Consider the following 27,770-nt stretch of genomic DNA (forward strand, 5'->3'; position numbering starts at 1 on the left):
GCTTCTGCACAGCAAAGAAACAATCAGAAAAACTAAAAGGCAACCGGCAGAATGGGAGAAGATATTTGTAAATGACATATCAGATAAAGGGTTAGTATACAAATCTATAAAGAACTTATCAAACTCAACACCTAAAAAACAAATAATCCAGTGAAGAAATGGGCAAAAGACATGAACAGACACTTTTCCAAAGAAGACATCCAGATGGCTAACAGACACATGAAAAAATGTTCAACATCACTCATCATCAGGGAGACACAAATCAAAACCACAATGAGATACCACCTTACACCTGTAGAATGGCTAAAATTAACAACTCAGGCAACAACAGATGTTGGCAAGGATGTGGAGAAAGAGGAACAATTTTGTACTACTGGTGGGAATGTAAACTGGTGCAACCAGTCTGGAAAACAGTATGAAGATGCCTCAAAAACTTAAAAATAGAACTACCCTATGACCCAGGATTTGCACTACTAGGTATTTATCCAAAGGATACAGGAGTGCTGATCTGAAGGGGCACATGCACCCCAATGTTTATAGCAGCACTATTGACAATATCCAAAATATGGAAAGAGCCCAAATGTCCATTGATAGATGAATGGTAAAGAAGATGTGGTATATATACACAATGGAATATTACTCAGCGATGAAAAGGATTGACATCTTGCCATTTGCAACATGGATGGACCTAGAGTATATTATGGTAAACAAAATAAGTCAGAGAAAGACAAATAATATATGTAATTTCACTCATATGTGGAATTTAAGATACAAAACAGATGAACATAAGGGAAGAGAAGCAAAAATAATAAAAAACAGGGAGGGGGACAAACCATAAAAGACTCTTAAATACGGAGAACAAAATAAGGATTGCAGGCAGTATGTTGGGTGGGGGAAGGGCTGAAGGAGTGAGGGGCATTAAGGAGGATACTGGCTGAGATGAGCACTGAGTGTTATATGTAAGTGATGAATCACTAAATTTTATTCCTGAAAAAAAAAATAACAAATATAATTTGATTTAAAAAGAAGAATGTGCTCTATCGCAGTAATAAAAAAACTACCAAGAAACAAAAAGTCCAGGACCAGACATTTATTTTTTTAAGAAACTTTTTTTTAATGTTTATTTATTATTTTTGAGAAAGAGAGAGCACAGGGGAGGGGCAAAGAGAGATGGAGACAGAGAATCTGTGCTGACACCACAGAGCCAGATGTGGGGCTCAAACCCATGAACTGTGACATCATGACTTGAGCAGAAACCAAATTAGCCATTTAACCAACTGAGCCAACCAGGCACCCCTTAACTCCTCTTTAAATGTCTGGTAGAGGGGCGCCTGAGTGGCTCAGTTAAGCATCTGACTTTTGATTTCAGCTCAGGTCATAATCTCATGGTTCATGAGTTCGAGCCCCACAGGTGGCTCTGTGCTGACTGTGCAGAGCCTACTTGGGATTCTCTCTTTCCCTCTCTCTTTGCCCCTCCCCTGCTCTCCCTTTCTCTCTCAAAATAAATAAAATAAAACTTAAAAAAATAAAGAGGAGTTAATACCTAGTCTTCTCAAACTATTACAAAAAACATGGAAGAGGAAGGAAGGCTTCCAAATATGTTCTACGAGGCCAGCATTACCCTGATACCAAAACCACAAAATGACACCACCCACAAAAAAAAAGAAAACTACAGGCCAATATCCCCAAAGAACAAAAATGCAAAAATCTTCAATAAAATATTAGCAAACCACATGTAACAATGTATTAAAAAGATCATTCACCATGATCAGGTGGAATTTATTCTTGGGATGAAAGATTGGTTCAATATTCACAAATCAACATCACACAGCACATCAACAAAAGTATTCATGTGTAATACCTGCCGTATTAGTGGGTGAGACTCTTCTTGGGTCCCTTGGTATATGGCGCTGAATCCCATGGCTCCCACGAAGTCACTTTTGTACACAGATGGATGCTAAATTGTTTTAGTTGAGTGTGGGATATGAGTAATGAATGTCTCATTTGGCCATATGGCTGACGTCATTTAGAAATTCTCAAATTGGGTTTTAAACATGAACTCAGCCATATATATTTATGAAACACACCTCAAACATGAATATATTGAAAGCTGGAAAATAAAGAATAAATATTTTAATTAATGAAAACTGGAATCTTATGTTTGTATCAGAAAAAATAGACTTTATATACAAATATTATGTAATATTCAATGTCAGTCTATATTGAAAAATTATTTTTCATATTTGCTAAATAAATTTTATGATTACATTATATATTTCATACATATATTTTCATATATATCTCATACATGTATTTTCATACATATATTCCATACATATATTTTCATACATATATTTCATACATACATATTTCATAGATATATGTCATATATATATTATAGAAATATTTCATATAGATATTTCACATAGATATGTTTTATATAGATATTTCATATCTATATTTCATATAGATAGATATCATATATCTATATTTCATACGTATATATTTACTAATCTGAGGATTTAATTAAAAAGGAAGGGGGATTATTAGGAGGGGCACCACTGTAAAAATGTACAAAAGGTCTGGGGGGGCTATGTGGAAGGGGAGATAAGTATATACATGGAACCTCCCTTCCATTAGCCCCTCCTCCCCCAGTCCTGAGAAAGCATGAGAACTTGGGTGGCAGGTGAAGGGGTGGGAGGGTGGGGGTGCTTTGGCCTCTGGCTTAGTGAGCCCTTGGGGATGCAGGCCAAGGGTCTAGGGGCCCTCAGAAGGGGTGATGGTGTACCTCAGGAGATCATGAACTATGACTTCTGAAATGACTCCCATTCTCATCTCTCATGTGTATGCACACGCGCACACACACAGACACACACACACAGACACACACACACCACTCTAGAGGCTTGTGACTTCTGCCCTTCCAGTGACTCCAAGGTCCATCTGATGCTTGATCTTGTGGGGGTTGGGGCTTCTGCTCCAAGGTTCCATGACCTCAGAGGTGGCTGGTGAGGTCATGACCTCTGCCCTCTAGCCCTGGCTTGAAACCTCAGCTCTAGGACCTTGTCAAAAGGAAAGGGGGATGGAGCTTTGCCCCTGTCCCTCCCCTTCACTTACCTGTTAGCCTGGGCTGGGCCAGGGGCCCTAGGTGGCAGGCCAGCACAAGTGGAGGTGGTGTCCCCAAAAGGGCTCCTGGGGGGGTCTTGCTGAGAAGGTGAGGGGCTCCCAGGGCCGCAGTAGGTGGCAGTGGCAGAGCCAAGCAGCTGTATAGCAGGGGGTGGGCAGGCTCCAGAATGTAGAGGTGGGTGGCAGCCATGGCCCCTGGTCCAGTCAGCTCCTCGCCAGCCTCATAGAAGCGGGGTGGCCTAGCAAGGTGAGGGGGGCTTGCCAACCAGGTTGGCTCCAGGAAGCCAGCACAGCACTCTGGGGGACAAGGGTCCAGAAAGGGGGGTGTCCGGGGCCTCTCAAACAGCAGGTGAAGGCCCTGAGACCCGATGGTGGTAGCGGCGGACTCCTCCTTCCGTTCTTCCTTTACCCGCACCGATTCCTTGGCGGCCTGGCCCCTTCCTCGCCAACCCGGGCCTTGGGAGTAGCAGGAGAAACTCCGAGCTGGGGCCCTGAGAAGGGGAGGTCCCTGTCTTCCTCCTCCTTGGTGATAGAAGGCTCTCTCTGCTCCACAGGCTGATCCTTGTGTGAGCCTGGTGTCCAGGCGGCCTCAGGGGGCCAGACCCAAGCAGGAAAGGCCAGAGGACTGTGGTGCAGGTGGCCCCATGGGTCTGGCAGGGAGGCGAAGGTTGGTGGAGGCCCTGGGCTTTCTTTCTGGGCAAAGATGATGCTGGAGTTGAATGTGAGGCTGCCCAGGCCTCCAAAGGCCCTGTTAGGGCAGCCAATGAGGCAAAGCTTGTGGGATGCCCAAAGGGATCAATGTGGGTGCTGGGGCTCAGAAAGCTTCCCTGGGCCCTGGGAGCTGCGGTGAAAGGGTTGGCTGCAGAGTAGATGGCACCAGCCGCAGTGAAGAGGGAGGTGGCGGGGTGGGAGAGTTCCTGCCCAGGGTGCAGGGCCCCATCCAGCCAGGGAAGACAGGGCAAGAGGTTGTTCTGAAAGTCAAGCTTGTAGGGGTCACCCTTCATCTTTTCCTGGTGTTTCAGGATCATGTAAGCCTCGTGTGTGGCATGCCACTTCCCTGGTTTCCTTAAAGGTGGTCGGAAATGGTTGGGGATCTGTGTGCCCTTTTGGGGAAGCCTGTGAAGCCCACTTAGCACTGGCCCCAGTCGTGCCAGTGGTGGCAGCTCAGGTTCATGCTCTTGGGCTGGAAGGCCCCCTGCAGGGTGCCAAAGGAGACAGCCAGAGCAAAGGCCGGTAGGCCGGGCACTGCAGGAGTTGGGCCGTGTATGCATTGTGTCTCCTTGCCTTGCTCACTGGATTAGTTTAAGATGCTTATCTCCCTGCCACTAAAAGGTCTGTTATGCTCTCTACCTTTGCAAACTGGAGACTGGGGATGGTAGTCTCAGAAACAGAAAATACAGAGCAGCTTGCTCACCTTGACTATATTTTTGCTGGACACGGAGTATCTGTACTACCAGTTAAGGTAGGCTAAATAGCAGAGGAGCCCATCCAGAATGCTTATGGTGGAACAGAAGTTTATTCTCACTCACCCACTGTAGATTGAATGTTTGTGTTCCCCCAAAATTCATATGTTGAAACCTCATCCCCAGTGTGATGGTATATGGAGATGGGGAGGTAAGGTACCTCCTTGGGGAGGTAAGTAGGCCATGAGGGCCCCAGAGAGATCCCTCACCCTTCCTGCCATGTGAGGACACAGCAAAATGACGACGGCCTCCAGAACTGAAAAATAAGTTTCTGTTGCTTATAAGCCATGTAGTCTCTGGTATCTCATTATGGCAGCCCAAGTGGACTAAAACATCACATAACCCTCCAAGTGAAATGTTCCTGGTCACCATGCATGTCTCCTCCAGGTGGAGATTCAAGAACCCAGTCTCCTATTTCACGGATTGTAAGGGTCTGAGAAATGAGACCCCTCAATGAGCACAAGCATCTCAAATACAACTCTGCACTGAATTCCGGGGCATCTGGCCAGCTCTGCTTCCCTGGTCCCACCCCCACAACTCTCAGAACTTCCCACATCTCATTCCTGCCTTCCCCAGGTGTTCTTGCAACCTCTCAGGAAAGCTGAAGGTGGACCATGACCAAGATCAAGGATTCCACAGCTCCTGGGAGCCTTCCACAACAGTGGGGATGTTGCCTCTCACCAGTTAGATTTGTGTTTGCCCCTTGGTTTTTCAAAACTGAGCGATATATCATTTAAGGATGCAAACATAAGTGTGATACAACAATTTTAAAAAGCAAGAGAGAGGGGTGCCTAGGTGGCTCAGTTGGTTAAGCTCCAGACTTCAGGTCATGATCTCACAGATCTCACAGATCACATAAGTGTGATACAACAATTTTAAAAAGACAGAGGGGTGCCTAGGTGGCTCAGTTGCTTAAGCACCAGACTTCAGGTCATGATCTCACATGATCTCATGATCTCAGTTTGTGGTTTGAGTCCCACATCAGGCCCTGTGCTGACAGCTCTGATTCCTGGCAATATTTCACTGCTGAACTTGGTAGTGCAGTTTCAGGTGTTTGGATTTTGTTTGTTTTTATTTAATTTTTTCAATTGTACACATATATTTTATTCATTCTTTTGCATAGATGATGCATTTCACGATGAAAAGTTTTTAAAAGATAATGGGAGGGGCCCTGGGTGGCTCAGTTGGTTAAGCGTGGGACTTTGGCTCAGGTCACGATCTCAGAGTTCCAGCCCCACATCCAGCTCTCTGCTGTCAGCACAGAACCCACTTTGGATACTCTGCCCACCCCACCCCACCCGCCCCTACCCTGCTCACACTGTCTCTCTCTAAAATATTTTTAGGGGGAGGATCCAAGATGGTGGAACAGCATGGAAGTTTTGTGTGTGTCTCGCTTCCATGAAATACAGCCAGACCAACACTAAACCATCCTACACACCTAGAAAACTGATTGGAGGATTAAAACAACAATCTGCACAAGCTGAACCACAGAATTCAGCAGGCATGCGGCATGTGGGGGTGAACTTGGGGAGCGAGAAGGCACAGGAAGGGAGGTGCTTTTGCAAGCGGAGAGAGGAAGGAGACTGCAGAGGGAGGTAGAATATGGGAAAAGCAACCCTCCCCAAAAGCAGCTGGAGAGAAAGTGGAAAATTGGAAACAGCCGCAGGGACTAAACTAAAAAGGGAGAAAGGAGAAAAGACAAAGGAGAGGGTTTACATTCCATTGAGACTGTAAACAAGGGTAGCACAGTCTGCAACTCCGCAGCTCCATACCTGCTGTGCTCTGGTGGGAAGGGTGAATCCCCAGGAATAGAGTGGGGTCTGGGAGGTTCTCAGGCCACATGGGGAAAAGTGGTTCCAATGCTGGAAGGACATTTGGTGGAGACTGTTGAAGCCACCTGGTCCCAGGAGACCCCAGAAAACGGTCACATTCGCTGGTGCAGAACAAGGTCGTTAAGGGTGGAGCCTGGTGCCAGATGTGTGTTGTGATTTTCCATAATCCCTGAAATGCTGCTTCTACACTATCTCGTGATCTTTCTGGGGGGTGGGCTGGCACCTGGCCGTAGTCTTGGGGCACCGGCAGCAGCAGGGTCCAGCAAGTGTTCCTGGGTGCAGCCGACATTCAGCCATTGCTCATTAAGCCATTGTTTGGTGAGACCCTGCCACAAAGGGGCAGAATGGGTCAAAGCCGCAGTCCTTCAGAGGTAAGGGGCCGGGGAAAACAGCCGCATCTGAGACAAAACTTGGGAGAGAGGTACTGCCTGGAGCTTGGTCACAGAGAGTGAAAAAGCGGGGAGTAGACGAAAGCTGAAGACAGGACGGGTGCACGATTGCTGATCCAGGAGAACAGACTGTAGTGGAGGAGGCCATTTTCACCTCTCCCGCGCATGCGCATACGCACCTATGAGCGCGTAACAATCTACCACAGTAGGCTAGCAGCGCCATCTAGTGGAGAGCGGAGCCGTTACACTGAGCCCCGCCCAAATGGGGCAACTTAGCTCTTCAAGAACACAAATCTCACCACCAGCTTAATTTATGGACTATAATGAGCTACATAGTCTGACTTCTAGGGGAAAATGAAGCAATTTCAGTCCTACTTCAATCTGTTAGCTAGTCCATCTATTCAATTTTCTTTATTTCTTTTTTTTGTTCTCTTTTATACTTCTTTTTCTTGAATACAGAAAGAGAAAAATTCATTTTTATTTTCAATTATTATTAAAAATATTTTTCTGTATTTTTTATTACTATTGTTTTACTTTTGTATAAATTTTTTCAAATTCTATTTTACTTCAATCATTTTATTTTAGTCTACTCCAGTGTATTCACTTTTTCAAATTTTCAAACTATTTCCTTTTTTCTTTTTCTTTTTTGTTAATCTTTTTTCTCTTTTTCATTTCTTTTCTTTTTCTTGAATACAGAAAAAGAAAAAATTAATATTTATTTTTAATTTTTATTAAAACTATTGTTCTTAGTTTTTTTTTCTACTATATTCTTTCCTTTGTGTGTATTTTTTCAAATTCTTTTACTCCCATCATCTCATTTTAGTCTACTTCAGTGTATTGATTTTTTCAAATTCTCAAATGATTTCCTTTTTTTTTCTCCCCCCCTTTTCTTCTCTAATCTGTCGAACCACTTTCAACACCCCAACCAAAACACACCTAGGATCTAGCATCATTTATTCAATTTTTTTTGTATGTGTGTGTTTTTAATTTTTTAATTTTAATATTTTTTTATTTTAATTTTTTTTAATTTTAATTTCTGTACCTAATTAATTCCTTTTCTCCCTTCAAAATGACAATACGAAGGAATTCACCCCAAAAGATAGAGCACGAAGAAATGACAGCCAGGAATTTAACCAACACAGATACAAGCAAGATGTCTGAACCAGAATTTAGAATCATGATAATAAGAATACTAGCTGGAGTTGAAAATAGATTAGAATCCCTTTCTGCAGAGATAAAAGTAAAAAAACAGCCAGAATGAAATTAAAAATGCTATAACTGAGCTGTAATCATGGATGGATGCAGCGGCAAGGATGGATGAAGCAGAACAGAGAATCAGCGATGTAGAGGACAAACTTATAGAGAATAATGAAGCAGAAAAAAAAAGAGGGAGATGAAGGCAAAAGAGCACAATTTAAGAATTAGAGAAATCAGTGACTTATTAAAAAGGAACATCAGAATCATAGGGGTCCCAGAAGAGGAAGAGAGAGAAATAGGGGTAGAAGGGTTATGTGAGCAAATCATAGTGGAAAACTTTCCTAACCCAGGGAAAGACACAGGCATCAAAATCCAGGAAACACAGAGGATGCCCATTAGATTCAACAAAAACCGACCGTCAACAAGGCATATCATAGTCAAATTCACAAAATACTCAGGCAAGGAGAGAATCATGAAAGCAGCAAGGGAAAAAAAGTCCCTAACCTACAAGGGAAGACAGATCAGGTTTACAGCAGACCTATCCCCAGAAACTTGGCAGGCCAGAAAGGAGTGGTGGGATATATTCAGTGAGATGAATCAGAAAAATATGCAGCCAAGAATTCTTTATCCAACAAGGCTGTCATTCAAAATAGGAGAGATAAACAGTTTCCCAGACAAACAAAAATTAAAGGAGTTTATGACAACTAAACCAGCCCTGCAAGAATTTTTAAGGGGGACTCTCTGAGAGGAGAAAAGATGAAAAAAAAATGTGTGTATATATATATATATATATATATATATTGATTATATGTATATATATATTGATTATATATATTATGATTTTTTCATCTTTTCTCCTCTCAGAGAGTCCCCCTTAAAATATATATATATTGATTATATATATTATGATTATATATATTATACATATATTGATTATATATATATTATATATATATATATATATCAAAAGCAACAAAGATTAGAAAGGACCAGAGAACACCAGAAACTCCAACTCTACAAGCATCATAATGGAAATAAATTCATATCTTTCAGTACTCACTCTAAATGTCAACGGACTCAATGCTCCAATCAAAAGACATAGGGTAACAGAAAGGATAAGTAAACAAGATCCATCTATATACTGTTTACAAGAGACCCACTTTAGACCTAAAGACACCTTCAGATTGATTATACCATAATCAAGGGTTCTATCCACCAAGAAGACCTTACAATTGTAAACATTTATGCGCCAAATGTGGAAGCACTCAAATATAAAAATCAATTAATCACAAACATAAAGAAACTCATCGATAGCAATACCATAAGAGTAGGAGACTTCAACACCCCACTCACAGCGATGGACAAATCATCTAATCAAAAAATCAACAAGGAAACAATGGCTTTGAATGACACAGTGGACCAGATGGACTTAACAGATATATTCAGAACATTTCATCTTAAAGCAGCAGAATATACATTCTTCTCCAGTGCACATGGAATGTTCTCCAGAATAGACCATATACTGGGACACAAATCAGCCCTAAGTAAGTACAAAAAGATCGAGATCATACTGTGTATATTTTCAGACCACAACGCTATGAAACTCAAAATCAACCACAAGAAAAATTTGGAAAGGTAACAAATACTTGGAGACTGAAGAACATCTAAAGAATGTTGGGCTAACCAAGAAGTTAAAGAGGAAATTAAAAAGTACATAGAAGCCAATGAAAATGATAACACCACAACCCAAAACCTCTTGGACACAGCAAAGGCGGTCATAAGAGGAAAGTATATAGCATCCAGGCCTTCCTAAAGAAGGAAGAAAGATCTCAGATACACAACCAAACCTTACACGTTAAAGAGCTGGAAAAAGAACAGCAAATAAAACCCAAAACCAGCAGAAGACAGGAAATAATAAAGATTAGAGCAAAAATCAATGCTATTGAAACCAAAAAAAACAGTAGAACAGATCAATGAAACCAGAAGCTGGTTCTTTGAAAGAATTAACAAAATTGATAAACCACTAGCCAGTTTGATCAAAAAGAAAAAGGAAAGGACCCAAATAAATAAAATCAAGAATGAAAGAGGAGAGATCACAACCAACACAGCAGAAATAAAAACAATAATAAGAGAATATTATGAGCAATTACAGGCCAATAAAAAGGGCAATCTGGAAGAAATGGACAAATTCCTAGAAACATATAGACTACCAAAAGTGAAACAGGAAGAAATAGAAAATTTGAACAGACCCATAACCAGTAAGGAAATTGAACTAGGAATCAAAAATCCGCCAAAAAACAAGAGTCCAGGGCCAGGTGGCTTTCCAGGGGAATTCTACCAAACATTTCAGGAAGAGTTAACACCTATTCTCTTGAAGCTGTTCCAAAAAATAGAAATGGAAGGAAAATTTCTAAACTCTTTCTATGAAGCCAGCATTACCTTGATTCCAAAACCAGACAGAGACGCTACTGAAAAGGAGAACTATAGACCAATTTCCCTGTTGAACATAGATGCAAAAATACTCAACAAGATATTAGCCAACCGGCTCCAACAATACATTAAAAAATTATTCACCACGACCACGTGGGATTTATACCTGGGATGCAGGGCTGGTTCAATATCAGCAAAACAATTAACATGATTCATCACATCAATAAAAGAAAGGACAAGAACCATATGATCCTCTCAATAGATGCAGAGAAAGCATTTGACAAAATACAGCATCTTTTCTTGATAAAAACCCTCAAGAAGGTAGGGACAGAAGGAGCATATCTCAAGATCATAAAAGCCATATATGAATGACCCAATGCTAATATCATCCTCAATGGGGAAAAACTGACAGCTTTCCACCTAAGGTCAGGAACAAGACAGGGATGTCCACTCTTGCCACTGTTATTCAACATTCACTGTTATTCAAAGATTGGAAGTCTTACCCTCTGCACTCAGACAACACAAAAAATTAAAAGGCATCCAAATCGGCCAGGAGAAGGTCAAACTTTCACTCTTCACAGATGACATGATACTCTATACGGAAAACCCAAAAGATTCCACCAAAAAACTGCTAGAATTGATTCATGAATTCAGCAAAATTGCAGGATATAAAATCAATGCACAGAAATTGGTTGCATTCCTATACAGCAACAATGAAGCAACAGAAAGAGAAATCAAGGAATCGATCCCATTTACAGTTACACCAAAAACCATAAAATGCCTAGGAATAAATCTAACCAAAGAGGTGAAAAATCTATACGCTGAAAACTATAGAAAGCTTATGAAAGAAATTGAAGAAGACACAAACAAATGGGAAAAGATTCCATGCTCCTGGATAGGAAGAACAAATATTGTTAAAATGTCAATACTACCCAAAGCAACCTACAGATTCAGTGCAATCCCTATCAATGTAACACCAGCATTCTTCACAGAGCTAGAACAAATAATCCTAAAATTTGTACGGAACCAGAAAAGACCCCAAATAGCTAAAAAAAAAAAAAAAATCTTGAAAAAGAAAACCAAAGCATGAGGCATCACAATCCCAGACTTCAAGCTATACTACAAAGCTGTAATCATCAAGACAGTATGGTACTGGCACAAGAACAGACACTCAGATCAATGGAACAGAATAAAGAACCCAGAAATGGACCCACAAATATATGGCCAACTAATCTTTGACAAAGCAAGAAAGAATATCCAATGGAATAAAGACAGTCTCTTCAGCAAGTGGTGCTGGGAAAACTGGACAGTGACATATAGAAGAATGAACCTGGGCCACTTTCTTACACCATACACAAAAATAAACTCAAAATGGATGAAAGACCTAAATGTAAGGCAGGAATCCATCAAAATCCTCAAGGAGAAAGCAGGCAAAAACCTCTTTGACCTTGGCCGCAGCAACTTCTTACTCAACACGTCTCCAGAGGCAAGGGAAACCAAAGCAAAAATGAACTACTGGGACCTCATCAGAATAAAATCTTCTGCACAGTGAAGGAAACAATCAGCAAAACTAAAAGGCAACTGACAGAATGGGAGAAGATATTTGTAAATGACATATCAGATAAAGGGTTAGTATGCAACATCTATAAAGAACTTATCAAACTCAACACCCAAAAAACAAATAATCCAGTGAAGAAATGGGCAAAAGACATGAATAGACACTTCTCCAAAGAAGACATCCAGATGGCCAACTAACACATGAAAAAATGCTCAACATCACTCATCATCAGGGAAATACTAATCAAAACCACAATGAGATACCACCTTACACTGTCAGAATGGCTAACATTAACAACTCAGGCAACAACAGATGTTGGCGAGGATGCAGAGAAAGAGGATCTCTTTTGCACTGTTGGTGGGAATGCAAGCTGGTGCAACCACTCTGGAAAACAGTATGTATTTTCCTCAAAAAACTAAAAATAGAACTACCCTACGACCCAGCAATTGCACTACTAGGCATTTATCCACGAGATACAGGTGTGCTGTTTTGAAGGGACACGTGCACACCCATGTTCATAGCAGCACTATCAACAATAGCCAAAGTATGGAAAGAGCCCAAATGTCCATCGATGGATGATTGGATAAAGAAGATGTGGTGTATATATATACAATGGAGTATTACTCAGCAATCAAAAGGAATGAAATCTTGCCATTTGCAACTACATGGATGGAACTGGAGGGCATTATGTTAAGTGAAATTAGTCAGTCAGAGAAAGACAAAAATCATATGACTTCACTCATATGAGGACTTTAAGAGACAAAACAGATGAACATAAGGGAAGGGAAACAAAAATAATATAAAAACAGGGAGGGGGACAAACCAGAAGAGACTCATAAATATGGAGAACAAACTGAAGGTTACTGGAGGGGTTGTGGGAGAGGGGATGGGCTAAATGGGTAAGGGGCACTAAGGAATCTACTCCTGAAGTCATTGTTGCACTATATGCTAACTAATTTGGATGTAAATTCAAAAAAATAAAAAATAAAATAAAAAGTATATATATTTAATTTTTTAAATAAATAAATAAATAAACATACATTTTGAAAAGTTATTAAATGCTGGACTAAATATAAAGATGAGAGAGAAAATACCTCAACTATTTGAAAGAAGACATTAAAAAACAGGAAGGGGGGGCACCTGGGTGGCTCATTCAGTTAAGCGTCCAGCTTTGGCTCAGGTCATGATCTCGTGGTTCATGAGTTCCAGCCTTGCGTAGGGCTCTGTGCTGACGGCTCAGAGCCTGGAGCCTTTTTCGGATTCTTTGTCTCCCTCTGTCTCTGCGCCTCCCCAACTCACACTCTGTCTCTCTCTCTCTCAAAAATAAAGATTAAAAATAAATTTAAAATAAATAAAAAATAAATAAAACACAGGACGGAAATACATAAAAATACTAACAGGAATTACTCTGGGTCCTGGGGGATGGATAATTTTAATGTTTTCTTGTAATTTCAGATGTTTAATGAACATCTATTTCTTTTTTAAATACTAGAACCTTTATGATCTGTAAATTGGAATCTTCAAAAACAATGGTTGTTTGGTCATTTAGATAAGTCATTTCATGTTTAACAAAATAGTATAATGCACTTGATCTTAGCCAAAAGGCAAGATGTGATATGAAATAGTATAATGAATGGAATATATGAAATTTTATGAAAATGGCTCTAAGAAAGAGTCAGTGTTTGAAGCCTGGATCCTCACAGGAACAAAAACAGAAACAAAAACAACAGCCAACAACAAAAATCCAGACCACCCTGGTTGTGGCCCATTGCGCCCCCTTGTGGCTATACCCCCAAGGAAAGAAACAGTAAGGAAAGGACCCACGGGAGCTGGAAAAAAAAAACCTAAAAATCTAGCAAATAGTTCACTCTAAAAACAAAGCCTCATATTCAAAACATCTGGAAAAATATCTCACCCACACAAAGCAACACTGCGCTAAGCATATGCTTTCATCCATTTTACATTGTCGTATCAGGTTCCTGGAATGAAGACCACAGCCATGTATCTTGAGCTGCAAACCACTAACAAGGAGGTCTTCGTGCCGAAGTCTCAGTAAATCTACTTTGAGGCATAAACGAGCCAAACGGACTGTTTATCTTGATCAAATTAAGGTCATCACTGCCACATCTCCATCACTTGCTCAGCCTTGTGGTGTCTGAAATGAAAAATTCAGCAAGATCAAAAAACAAGTTATGGGGGTGGGGAAATAAGAGGGAATTGGGTTCAGAAGATTTTAAATATCAAAATATCACAAATTGGAATGCTAAGAAAGTAGTAATAGTTTTCCACCTTTCACACTGGAAAAGATTTTTAATATTACATCACCTACTCTAATCAAGCTTTCACTCCCATCATTTCCCCAAAACGGCTCCTGTTGCCAATGACTTCCATGTTGCCAAATTCCATGGCCATTTCTGTCTTCATCTTATCCCACACCCCTCAGCAACATTTGACATATAGAAACATTTCCTCCTCCTTTCTTTTTTCTCCAGTTTCCATTCCATGCCCGACCTTGCAAGCAAGTTTTCTTCAGGTATAGAAGCATTATGACTACACCAGGAAGGACAAGTGGAAAGATGAAGTAAAAAAGCCCCACACGTACATGCCCTTTCTATATGCCAGACAAGTGCCAAGGGTGCTCCTTAGGTTACCACATTTAATCCTCACAACCATCCTTCATCCATCTTAAAGGTCAAGAAATGCCATAGACACTTGAGCTATGAGCCTAGCCAACCTTCCTGTTGGCCTTTCTCTTCAGGCTGTATTGTTGAAAGGCCATGCCCACAACTGCTGGCAAAAAAAAAAAAAATGTTATTCCTTGCGGGAAGGCAGAGATCCTACTTGGAACTTAGTCTCAAGACACCTGGGGAAATCCATGCTTCCCACATTCCTAAGTCTCAAAGGGGTCTCTCCAGCCTACCTTACCTCCAAATTTGACTGATACTCTCACCAGTTACCACAGTGCACTAGGCTAAACTTCATGTTGGAAGGAATACCTACTTTAAGAATGATCAAATAGTGGGCACCCAGGCATCAGCGAATGGAGCAAAAAAAAGCCTTTTCTCACTCCCCAAAAGCCAGAGGCAGTGGAGCATATGATAATGAGCATGAACTGGCTTTTGACAACACTGGTCAACACCTAGCTTCAGCTTTAGTAATTCTGGATGTCGTTAATAATGCTTGTTACACTCTTAGCATGGTGATAGTGCCTAGGGTGTGGAAAAGGCTCAATAAACTTAAATGACTTGTTACTGCATTTATTTTTATATTTGCTGGGCAACTGGCTATACTATATATAGAAGTGGTCAACAGAAAATCCTGAGCCCCCCACAAACTTCGTGATGGAGTATATGGACCAAACGGAGAGAGAGCTGAGTCAACGTGTGCCACTGTATGTTTGGTCTTGTTGCTGGGGTGGTTTTCCTCTTCTGCAAAGGCCCGTCTTCTCCCTTCTGCTTGGATGTGGGTCCCATTTGGAGGTCAGTCTGTAGCATGCATGCTGCCCTCTACTCAGCCCCTATCAAACTCCAATAGGAGGAATGGGATATTTCATGTAACAATTTTTTTTTTACCAGTTTGATGAGTTTTCTCATTTTTTGGAATATTTGTTAGATGCTTAATCTGCGCCTGTTTTTGAACAAAGCATGTATGGCAGTAAAAAAGAAATATAAGACCATCTCCCTAAAGGAGATCATGCCTACCACTCCCTCTTCTTTCTCCTCCCCTTATTCCTCTCCTTCCCTCCCCTTTCCCTACTTCTCCTTCTCCTTCTTCTCCCTCTTGCTCACTTTTTGTTTGTCTGAAGTAAAAGTTCTTTAAAAAGGGCAAAAGATACAGCTTCTTCAGAGGTTAGGGTGCATAGATAGGTCCATTTTACAACTTTCCTAAGTCTTGGGCATTCTTCCTTTTGAAGGCTCACCATACACGAGACCCAACATAAAAATTCATCTGTATCCAACCAAGCATAATTTATATACAATTATTTGAGTTGATAAAATGTGATTGATTGACATGATACTTGAATCTGTAAAAAGACATATTTTTTTAAAGAAAGCATATAATTTAACTTCACTTTTCTGGTATCCGTTTCCAGATACCAGTTGACATTTTGGAGCCAGGTAATTCCCTTTTTCACATCTCAAACATTTTTTAGGCTCTAGAAAAGTTTATAAACCCTGAGCACTGTGCGCTAGGGCTTAAAGGACAAACAGCCCTGACTGATTAGTTTTAGCCCAGATCTATCTTTATTTCGCTGTATGAGTTCAGGTTAACTACTTAAGCTCTCTGAGCCTCAATCACCCTATCAGTCAAATGAACCCATTCAGACATAACTTAGCAAGCTCCAAGCCCACTGCTTTTGTAGAAAAGCAGCTCAGCAACTAATTGTTTTTCCAAATTTTCTCACTCAGAATCTTAAAGCACACAATCCCCAGCCAAGTTACTCAGAGTTAAACATAAAATATGGTATAGATTGAAATTGGAAAGGGCCTATGTGAATATAGCACCTCATTCCTTAAAGTTCCAAGGCTTAGTCCCTGAGAACCTCAAATGGACTGTGCTGAAGGAATGACAGATTATCTAAGAAACATTCTTATATTTGCTTTTGTTCATTCCTACCCTCACACTTCAAACCCCGGGCTCTCTGTTGTGCAGCAAAACAGTGGCTCTTCCCTTCACATTCATGGGGAATATCCATCCTTGAGATCCAAATCTTGGACCTCTTGTGCTCTTATGTCTTGGTGGGGAGAGAGGTGAATAAGAGAGGCACACAGAGGGGCCCAGGCAACAAGGGCTGGAAACAAATGGAGGCATCTCAGAGTGGCAGTGGTGAAGTAGAGCTTACAAAGAGGCAGAGAGCAGCTGGCCTCTTCGTCTGAACAGCTTCTCTTGGTTATTCTCCATGAAGGCAAACCTGCGTCACCAAACACAGTTGACATTTTTTCCCCAGATGTAACAACTGTGATGCACAGAACCATGGATCAAAAGCAATACGAGGGGTGCCTGACTGGCTCAGTCAGTAGATCATATGACTCTTAATCTCAGGGTTGTGACTTCAAGCACCATGATGGATGGGGAGCCTACTGATAAAAAAAAAAAAAAAAAAGCAATATGGATCAAGTATTTTACTGTCCCAATTGTGTTGCGTACTTATTTGAAGCAAAACATCATTGTAGGGGCTATAGAGATAGTCAAAGATGAACAATGAGACTCCCATCCTCAAAGAACCTGTAGTCTGATAGGGTCAGGTAGAGTAGAGATGAAGGCTAAGTGTGAAGAAAGAATTGAGGTCTTGTGGCAGGATATAGACTAAATTAGTGGGACAGATTATAAGTGTCAAAGACTTTCCAAATAAAGGCACTTCGCTTTTGGATGGGATGGCCAAGAAAATCTTCACCCAGGATGAAGAATTTGAGCTGTGCTTGGCAAAGTTTCAGAAAAGCTGGAAAAGGAAGTGATAAAAGTAATCAAAGGCTTAGGATACAGAGAAGGAGGAAGGAGGGAGGGAAAAGGAGAGAGAGGGAACCAGTGAGCAGGGTCATGGTACAGGTGTTTCCTGTTTCTTAGACTACAAAGGCACATTTAGAACCCAGGTTCAGAAGTTCAGAGCCTGTCACAAACAGGCAATAAGAAAGGATATTGCTGGGGCGCCTGGGTGGCTCAGTCGGTTAAGCGTCCGACTTCAGCTCAGGTCACGATCTCGCGGTCTGTGAGTTCAAGCCCCGCATCGGGCTGTGGGCCGATGGCTCGGAGCCTGGAGCCTGCTTCTGATTCTGTGTCTCCCTCTCTCTCTGCCCCTCCCCCATTCATGCTCTGTCTCTCTCTGTCCCAAAAATAAATAAACGTTAAAAAAAAAAAAATTAAAAAAAAAAAAAAAAAAGAAAGGATATTGCTATCACTACTAACAAGACAGGCCTGGACACTTCAAGGGTGGTTGTTTGCCCTCAGGCTTCCTCACATTCTCAAGCATCAGATCTCACCAGGTGTGCAATTTACAGCAGAGGTGACAAAGTTAATTTTCAGTGCATGTAGCTCATTGATGGTGATGTAGGGGAAGTCCATACTTATCTGTGGTTAAAAGCAAGCAGCCTTAAAAGGCTCATATCAAAGGTTGCATGCTGGAATGCTACAGGTAGGTTACTGTCATGAGTTCCTGGAAAGAGTAACAGTGCACAGTGGTTTAAACATGCCCAGATGTGTGCCAAATGTAGGTGATTGTTATGGTGACAATAATGACAATGAAGATTTGGTCCTAAACTAACATTTATTGAGGATACCTGTGTTGTTGATCCTGTGCTATTTACTTGGGAAGACAAAGGTAAAAAGTCTGGCTCATTCACCTTTTTTTAACGTTTATTTATCATTTTTGAGAGAAAGAGAGAGAGAGCAGGGCAGGGGCAGAGAGAGAGGAGAGAGAGAATCCCAGGCAGGCTCCCTACTCCAGGCTTCATCTCACAAACCGCAAGATCATGGTCTGAGCTGAAATCCAGAGTTGGAGTTTAACCAACTGAGCCACCCAGGCACCCCAGGCTCATTCACCTTTATCTGCCCAGTGCCCTCCTGGAGAAGTAGGGCCTTGGCTGGATCTTATTGGATGATTACAAGAATTATTATCAAAGCTTATGCTGGAAGAAAGTTTGAATGACCTTCCAGTCTGTCTCTCTGTCAAAAGATAAAGAGAAAATGATATTCTGCATAAGAAAAAAGTATAACATTAGTTTTGTTTTGTTTAAAGGATTTTATTACCAATAATTTTAAGGAAATAGAAAGGAATAAAAAACAAGTATTTACAAAGGTCTTGGCTGCCAGACTGTGGTTTGACTTCTTGTAGGAAATCAGGTAACATTAAAGAACTTCATATACAGAAATATCACAATCCAGTGAATGATTCTTTACTTCCAAAAAGCAAGAAGTCCTGCTTGTGCCCAACTGAAATCTTTGTCTTGAATTTGAATCATGTACCATTGTATAAAAAGTCAGTACAACCATTACCCCATTTTTGGAGGTAATGCTATGGGATATCAAAGAAGCAATAATAACCTTATTTTTTAATTGAGAAAAAAAAACACTACAATGATTTAGTAATACGGCAGCATTGGTCATAATGACATCAAATAATTATACAACAATATGTTAAATTGCATTCAATTAATTGAATCTTACAAAGTGGCATTACCCTTTGGAAGGGATCTATGGAACTTTGAATAAAGCAAGAACTACAAAGAGACATTTGGAGGGAAAAGTTCTAGAGCTATGAGCCTGAGTAGGGGTGAGAGAACAAAAGCCAGTGAATAAAGGGAGCAGTCAGTCTTAGTCTGGAGTATGGTCAGGTCATCTGGAATAATAGAGTAGGCAGGTTGGCAGGTATGTGTATAGGACTTCAGAAATTCTCTTCTGATTGCTTTTTTTTTCTGAATAAAATAAGAGGCAAGGTTATCTACCAAGAGGGAAGACAGTAGAGGAGGTATTGGAGATTTGAGGAATATATCAATCAAGGTAGACTTGGAGAAGAGAGGCAATTAATTGGTAACTGGCACCAGGAGATAAGAGAAAACACAAAATAGCCACGTAGAAGAGAGGGTAGCAAACAGATGTTTGGGCAGCATTACAGACCCATTTGAGGTTAGCGTTCATAAATTAAAAGTGAGATTAGTCAGCAGGATTACAGATTTTTCACCACCCACATTCAGCAGTGTAAGTTCAAGTACAGAATAAATGGAGACTTGAATTCAACTGTGGGTGGGGTTTTACCAGTTGAATATGACCAAGTGAGAGAGGCAAAGGACTAAGGTCATGTGCAAAAGGAGTGACTGTAATAATTGGCCATGGGATTTAAGCTTGGTAGAAAGGGAAATAATGACATAAAGGCAACAGACAGTAAACTGATTATAGGGTTTAGAGGGGGTGAGGGAACAGGTGTTGACGATTGTTGGAGTTGGGTACATGACTCACATTTAGTCACCAGTGACTATTAATTTTTCCATTCCACCTGCACTTTACTGAGATATAACTTAATCTCTGATTGACATATCTGACTCTAATCCAGCCTGGAGAGTGATGAATTTCATAATGTGCAGGGTAGCCAGTTTGAGGGGTGGGTAGGGTGGGAGTGGGGGAAAGAAACATTAATGTTTAGACTCTTAATATGTGCTTTAGTGAGGAAGCAGGCAAGAGTTAGTGTGCAAGATAGAATAGAACACTTGACTAGAAGCTGATACTACATCCTTTAATGGTACTCTGTATGTAAAACATAGTTCCAGAATACGTTTAAAGAATGAAATCAAGTGAGTAAATGAACAGTATGGAAGAAGTAATTGAAAAGATATGGTTTTCCTGAAGGAGAAAATAAGTAGTGGCTGTGGAAATGGAGAGACGGGGTGAATTTGAGAAACATTAAGGATAAAATCAGTAGGATTTGATGGGGAAGCTGGGGAGAAATAAGCAGGAGTGGAGAAAGACAGGGTGGGTCCAGATTTGTGACTTGGTTATTGGGGTGGGTGGTAATGTCCTTCAGTAAGAAAAGCAATGGAAGAAAGAAGAATATTAGGTTAAGAGCCAATGGGAGCAGTGGATTAACTTTGAGTATATTGGGTCTGAGATATCTGTGGGACATGTACATAGAATGTCCAGTGGGAAAATGGAGAAATGAGTTCAGCAAAGGTCGGAGCTTGAGGAATTTGGACAGCAAAGCCCCTCAGGCAAAAGCAGTTGCATCTGAAGTACAGCACTAGCATGTAAATGATTACCAGAGGCCATGTTTTCATTGGTGTTTCTAGAAGAGAAGTTACAGAGTGAAAGGACCCAACAGCTGAAAACTGGACCTGATGTCCATGAAGGAGAGCAACCCAAGATGTACAAAGGCAAAATCAAAGAGAGAAGCCCACAGAATTGAGAACTTAAAGATGAGGAAGTAGTCAACAGAATCAAGTGCCAAGAAACGTCAATTAAGTTATGATCTGAAAAGCATCATTAGATATGAAAAACTAAGTCATTGAGCCCTAGAAGGAGAGGTATCTTTGGTGTGGTGGCAGCCAAAATCATATTAGAAGAGACTGAGGAAAGGATGGAAGGGGAAGAAGTGGAAACACAAGAAAAGGGTCTTTTTGAAGTAGCATGGCTATAAAAAGAAAAGTGATAGAGTAGTAACCATGGGAACCCGTGACTTATTTGTAGTTTTTATGGTTTTGCTTTTTGAAGACTGAAGATTCTTGAGCAACAAACAGAGAAAATGACCAGAGGTTGAAAACGGAGGAAAGAGTTCAGGAGAATAAGGTTCCTCAGGCAAAGGCAGTTAGAATCTAAAGGACAGAAAGATGTCCACTTTGTCCCCTATTGAAAGAAGGAAAGGATGACTCCGATGCAGGTATCTTTATGTCTGCCATGCATATTTAAAGACATGTCTGTCCTTGTTCCCTCCACTTTCTCATTACCTGATCCTATGAATTCTGGCTTCTGACTGTACTGCTTTGCTGACACTGCAATTTCTAAAGTCTCGAATAATCTCCCAATTTCAAATTCAGCAGCATCTTCTCCGTTCTCTCCTTCTAAGCCTCGGTGCAGCATTAACCCTACTGAACATCCTCCCCTTCCTAAAACTCTCTCTTGGATTTTTTTCTGTGACATTCTACCTCATCTCCCTATTAATTTCTTCTGTCTCCATGCCAATTTCATTTCTTTGTCTTGTGCCCTAAATATGGACATGTTCCTAAGATCTGTGACATCAGCCATCATCTTTATAAAGATAGCATTCAAATTTACATTTCCAATCCCTATTATCTGACCTCAGCTGGCCAGGACCCTATTATTCAGACCTCCATCCCAAGATTTTTTTTTTTTTTTTTTTAATGGAGCAGATCAATCAGAGTAACTGGGCATTGTGAACAGCACCATTTCAGTAAGGAGAATCAAAGATGAGTGACTGAAGCTTTCAATATAGGACTATGGTGGAGTGACTGTGGCACAAACATGGAAGCCAGCAAAACCCTGTATCACCTGGGGTGGGTTCAGGATAAAGATTAATGCCAGTCTACCAGGAGAAAGACAAAGGCGAAAGGCAGACTTGTACTTATAAAGGATGAAACCAGAACCAGATTGCTCACTGAAGGACACATGACAAGATGCCATATAGTCTGTAAAGAGGCTCAAAGGAACCCTCACAAGACTGGGACAAGTTGACATAAAAGCCGAAAAATCAACTTTTCTGACAAAGAATTATCTAAAATGGAACTGCTGGTACATGGGATTGGCCACTCATGCATGCAAGCCCCTGTAAGCAGTAACACCTCTGAAAGCACAGAGCTCTTTGGTGTCACAATATTTAAATCAATATAGTGTGACATGCAAATTAAAAGCATGTTGAGATGCCCTTACCCACTAGAGTGACTAAAATTTAAAAACTGACAATACCAAGTGCTGACAAGAATGTGGGAGCAACTGGAACTCTCACATGTTTCTGGCAGGAATGCAAAGTGACACAGTCACTTTAGAAAATAGTTTAGCAGTAAGGGGCACCTGGAGACTCAGTCGGTTGAGCATCTGACTTCGGCTCATGATCTCACAGTTCATGATTTCGAGCCCCACATCAGGCTTGCTGCCGTCAGGCCTGTCAGCACATAGCCCAGATCCTCTGTCCTCCTCTCTCTTCCCCTCCCCCACTTGTGCTCTTCCAAAAATAAATAAATATTTAAAACAAAAGGAAAATACTTTAGCAGTTAAAAACACATTTATCATAAGCCCCAACAATCCTACTCCTAGGTGGTTGTTACCCAAGAAAAATGAAAAAGTATGTCCACAGAAAGACCTAAATGTAAAATTTTTAGTCATAATAGCCAACACTATAAACAACTCAATGCCCATTAACTGGTGTAGGAATAAGTAAATATTAGCATATCCATACTAATGGAATACTTTTCAACAATAAAAAGGAGCAAACCACTAACACACAACAATATAAATGAATCTTAAAAACATCATGCTAACATGAAAGAAGCCAATTGCCAGAGAATATACCCTCAAATTACCTGTTGCTAAAATTTTAACAGAATCTATGTTATAAGAAATTGTATTTATATTTATTTTTTTTAGTTTATTTTTTACTTTGAGAGAGAGCAAGAGACAGAGTGTCTGTGTGCACATGCGAGTAGGGGAGAGGCAGAGAGAGATGGACAGAGAGAATCCTAAGCAGGCTCTGCACTGTCAATGCAGAGCTCAATGCAGGACTCAGTCCCACAAACTGTGAGATCGTAACCTGAGCCAAAACCAAGAGTAGGATGCTTAACCAACTGAGCACCCAGTGCCCAAGAAATTGTATCTATATTTGAAAACCATGCATTCAGTCTACCATTTCATTATGCCCATGATTAGCAAACAATTTTGTCTAAGGGCAATTTTTTTTTGAAAGGGAGAGAGAGCAGGAGCGGGAATGTGGAGAGGGGCAAAGTGTGGGAGAGAGAGAATCTCAAGCAGGCTACACATGGAGCCTCATGCAGGGCCCAATCCCATGACCCTTGGATCATGACCTGAGCTGAAACCAAGAGTCGGACACTCAACCAACTGAGCCACTCAAGCATCCTGCCCAAGGCCAAATTTTAGAAAAGAACAAAGATATTTGCAGGTTGTACTTTATTTTATAAATTATATTTTTCTATCAGGAATACAGTGTCTACAACTGGGCTTAGGCCTCTGTTTAATATTTCTTTAACAAAGGGTTTGAGGGGCGCCTGGGTGACTCAGTCGGTTAAGCATCCAACTTCGGCTCAGGTCATGATCTCACAGCTCTTGAGTTGGAGCCCCACATCCGGCTCTGTGCTGACATCTGGGGGCCTGGAGCCTACTTCAGATTCTGTTTCCTCTCTCTCTCCCCCTTCCCCACTTGTGCTCTCTCTCTCTCTCTCTCTCTCTCTCTCTCAAAAATAATAAATATTAAAAAAAAATTTTTTTAAACAAAGGGTTTCAGGTTATTTGCTAAAGTTTCTGAAATGACAGAGGAGTACACATTATAGTAAAAAAAAGTTAAACTTAAAAAGTTTTAACTTTTGTCCTTTAATAGCTATTGTTGCTGAGTAAAGTATCCATAAAGCTCCTCAGTGTCCCAGATAAGCTAGCCTTTATCTCTGTGTCACTGCCAAGGCACCTCCCACAAGCCCTCTCCTCTCTAGGCTCTGTCTAGCTTGTGTCTTAGCAAGCTATGTGGTTAACCAGACTGTCTATACCCTCTTGACTAGTTGATGGCTTGCCACAGTGATGCTTACCACAGGAATTCTCATATCCAGAGAGAAAAGGGAAGAAAAAAATGTATGTGCTTTCTTTATTGCAATGAACTTGAAATTCTCATCTTGAATAATAATGAGTGAATCTAGCACAGTGAGAAAGAGAGCTACTCCAGTTCTAGTCTCTTTGGAGACCTTTCCCCTTCCTTTTAAGACACTTTGCCTGCCCTCAGCATCAGTTTCAAGTCCAAAGCTAAAGAAAAATTAAACATAAAAAACTTTTCTCTACTTCTAGAAAAACTAAAATACTTCACAATCATGGCTTACCCTGAAGTACTCTTAAGTTATTACTACAGTTGTAATTTTTCTCAATTTCTTCAAACACTGGAAGATCACAAGTTCAAAGAAGTTGTAAACAAAAAAGGAAGAAAGAGAGAAAGTAATGAAAGGAAGGAAGAGAAAGAGGTAGAGAAAGAGTACCAGTGGAAAACAGAGCATGACCACCTGGCCTTGAGGAGGGGGAAGTTGGCAGCTTTAGGAACCTTTTGTACACACCATACATGTTGGCTGGAGAAGGCAACCTGTCAGACATGAGGAGATAGACTGGGGGTTGAATATGTCAGAACAGGACCCCCACTTTCTCTCCTCCTCCAATGGTGTGTGCTCCATTCCTGACATAGTACATTTCAACAGGCCCAATTTGCAGCAGGACAACTGAATCCCAGTGAGACTGAGTAGTCCCCCCTCACCCATGGGTATGAAGTAACTCATCCATACCAGCAGGACATCCCATGCAAATTCTAGTAGATTATGCCTTTCCCACGCATGATGGGGCTTGCTGTTCTCAACAGCATAGCACCTTGATCCAAGGTAAGACTCAGGGCAATGGCTGTTTTCCATGGCTTCCATGCCTTTATGGTATTGGGTGCTTTACCAGGGATCTGAAATCTGGCATATGGGGTGACAAGCCCTACTTGTTGATCGTTCAAATGTATTAAAGCCTATAACAGTACTTTAATCCACCAGGCCAAGGGGGTTGTACATGTTAGTAATTTAATCTGCTACTTTAATATCCCATTTGTCCTTTCTGCAACCCTCCTGATTGCTGGTTATAGGGAAGATAGAACCTCCATTGGATGTCTTGTTCTTTTTCCCAGTCTTGTACATCAGGACCTTTGGAATGTGACCTCTGATTGCTATCTATTCAATGAGGGTACCCATCCTCTAATAGTGGCAGCCTGGTTTGCACAGATAGCTTGATAGTTTGCACAGATAGCAAGAGATAGCTTGGATAGTTTGTCCACACAAACCAAGGCATATTTAAAATCCTCACTCACAGGGTGGGCAGGGGACCAATATGATAAATCTGCCAATCCCTCACCAGTTGGGAACTCTAGTGGACAACCCAGACCATTTCAACAGTTGCCTTGTGCATTGTTTAGAACATACAGGACATATTGTTACTGCATTAATCAAGTCACTGTATTTCAAGAGCAGTCTCGCTTCCTTGGAAAGACACCATCCCACCCAGGCACTGTGGTGGCCACTCTTTCTATTAACTCAGTCTGCTATATCTTCTGAAGGGTCAGGCACTAGAGCTTGTATCCAAGCAAGGGCATCAGCTTCCTGATTGAATAAAAGACCTATAAACCCCTAAAATCCCTAAAAAGGTTTGTATCTCCATTATGTTCTTAGGTTTTGAACAAGCTTGCACCTTATCAAACACAGCTTCTGAAATAACATGCATCTTACCTGACCAAACAACTCCTAAACTTTACTGGCAGTGCCCAGGCCTTGAATTTTCTATGGATTCATGGCACATTTTCTCCCTTGCAGATGTTCCAGCAAAGTCTGCAGGGTGTTGTCCTGCAACAGAGGTAAATATTAACATGTTAACCTTACATCATCAATGCAATGGGTCCATTTGACTGATGCAGGATGGAGAACAGGGACACATCTTGAGCTACCATCCCATGACATACTATGAGACTATGCAGGTAGCCTTGGGGAAGCACTTGAAAGGTTCATTAGTGTCCCTCCCACACGAAGGCAAATCAGTCTTAGTTATCAGAAACCTGTACTTGTCAAAGTCTTTTCCATGAATCTCCTTGAAGATGAAGCACTTTTACAGAAATAGTTTTTGTGAAAGCATCAGAGTAAAGCAATAACTGCAAATAACAAAGGACTTAAAAACAGCCATGGTTAAGGATCTAATGAAAGTTCCTTATAATGCAATTGACAAGGGAATTTAGTTATTTCTTTGACATACATTTTCAAATGATGACTGATAGCATGATACCAGGGCATATCAGAATCAGAAAATTCATACAAATATACCCTAAAGAAAGTCTACATCACTTCTTATTTTACAATGCTTCCTATGAAATTTAACATAGACAAAAAGTCACATTGTTGTAAAAAAAAAAACTTAGCTCCTTTAATAATATTATTAAGTTTCTTAAGCAATCAAAGACTGGATAAAGACAAAACAGAATCTTTGTTTTCTAGGTAGATTACATTAAAGGTAAAGAAAAACTTCATATACAGTTTCTTATCAAGAACCGACCAATAATCTAAGAAAACTTTGTCCTTTTAACAGAGAGAAAACCAAATTCTAATTTTGTACCTGTGTAATTTTGATATTAAAACTCTTTTTTTTCTCCTTAACATAAATCCATTCCAATCTTAGCTTGACTGCATAAAATTCTTTTCTCAATATTCATTTTCCACAAACCTTCTACCAATTTCTATATCCCTTGAATTTTTGCCCTCTATATGTTTTTCATCCTGGAACAATTATTTTACTTTTCTTTTTTTCTTTACAAAAAAAAAAAAGAAAATGAGGAAAGAAAGAAAGAAAGAAAGAAAGAAACATCCACCCTTCATACCTTTCCTTATCCAAATAAAACCCCACATCTATTTTCCTTACCTACATATCATATATAGTCATTTTCTTTCACTCTTATTATTTCTTGTGGTTTATTAAAAAAAAAAAAAAACTTAGCTCTTTTTCACATCAGTTTTGGCAATAGTCTCCAGAGGTGGGAAAACATCACTAGACACAACTTACTGATCTTTGATTCCCCAGTAATTGGTACAATGCTGGACCCATACGAGAGTTTGGGGAGGATGTCATGAAAATTTAACCTACCTTACCAGCCCAATGTGTCAACCTCCTACAGGTGTGTATTTAAAAAAAAAAAAAAAAACCTCAAAAGTGATGTTTTAAACAGAGGATTTAAGCAGAGCACAAAACCTATTTTGGAGGCAGAATGCCTTCTCAGTGCCCCCACAAACCACAGCGCATAGAAAATGGTCTGTTTTGCTAAGCCTGAGAACCAGCCGTGGCTGACTATCCCACATGAGGATGGAAACAAAGAGTGAGAGGCTCTGGAAGTGGAGCAGGCAGCTTTTCCTAAAAAATATCACATCTGCAAAGACAATAATGATCCACTCAGCCTTTTTTGCCCTATTGCCCTTTAATATATCAAATTCAAAGAGTTTAATAAAGCCAAAGGATTTAAAATAATCTATACATCAAATATGATTGCCATGCAGTGTTTACCTCA

At 40.6% G+C, this 27,770-nt stretch overlaps 1 pseudogene; it reads right to left on the reverse strand.

Moving 5' to 3' along the window:
• Positions 1–3,113: 3,113 nt before the first annotated feature.
• LOC101095580 lies at positions 3,114–21,556 on the reverse strand (annotated as a pseudogene).
• Positions 21,557–27,770: the final 6,214 nt, after the last annotated feature.

The sequence above is a fragment of the Felis catus genome, chromosome B2 (assembly GCF_018350175.1).
Source record: "Felis catus isolate Fca126 chromosome B2, F.catus_Fca126_mat1.0, whole genome shotgun sequence".
Classification (NCBI taxonomy): domain Eukaryota; kingdom Metazoa; phylum Chordata; class Mammalia; order Carnivora; family Felidae; genus Felis; species Felis catus.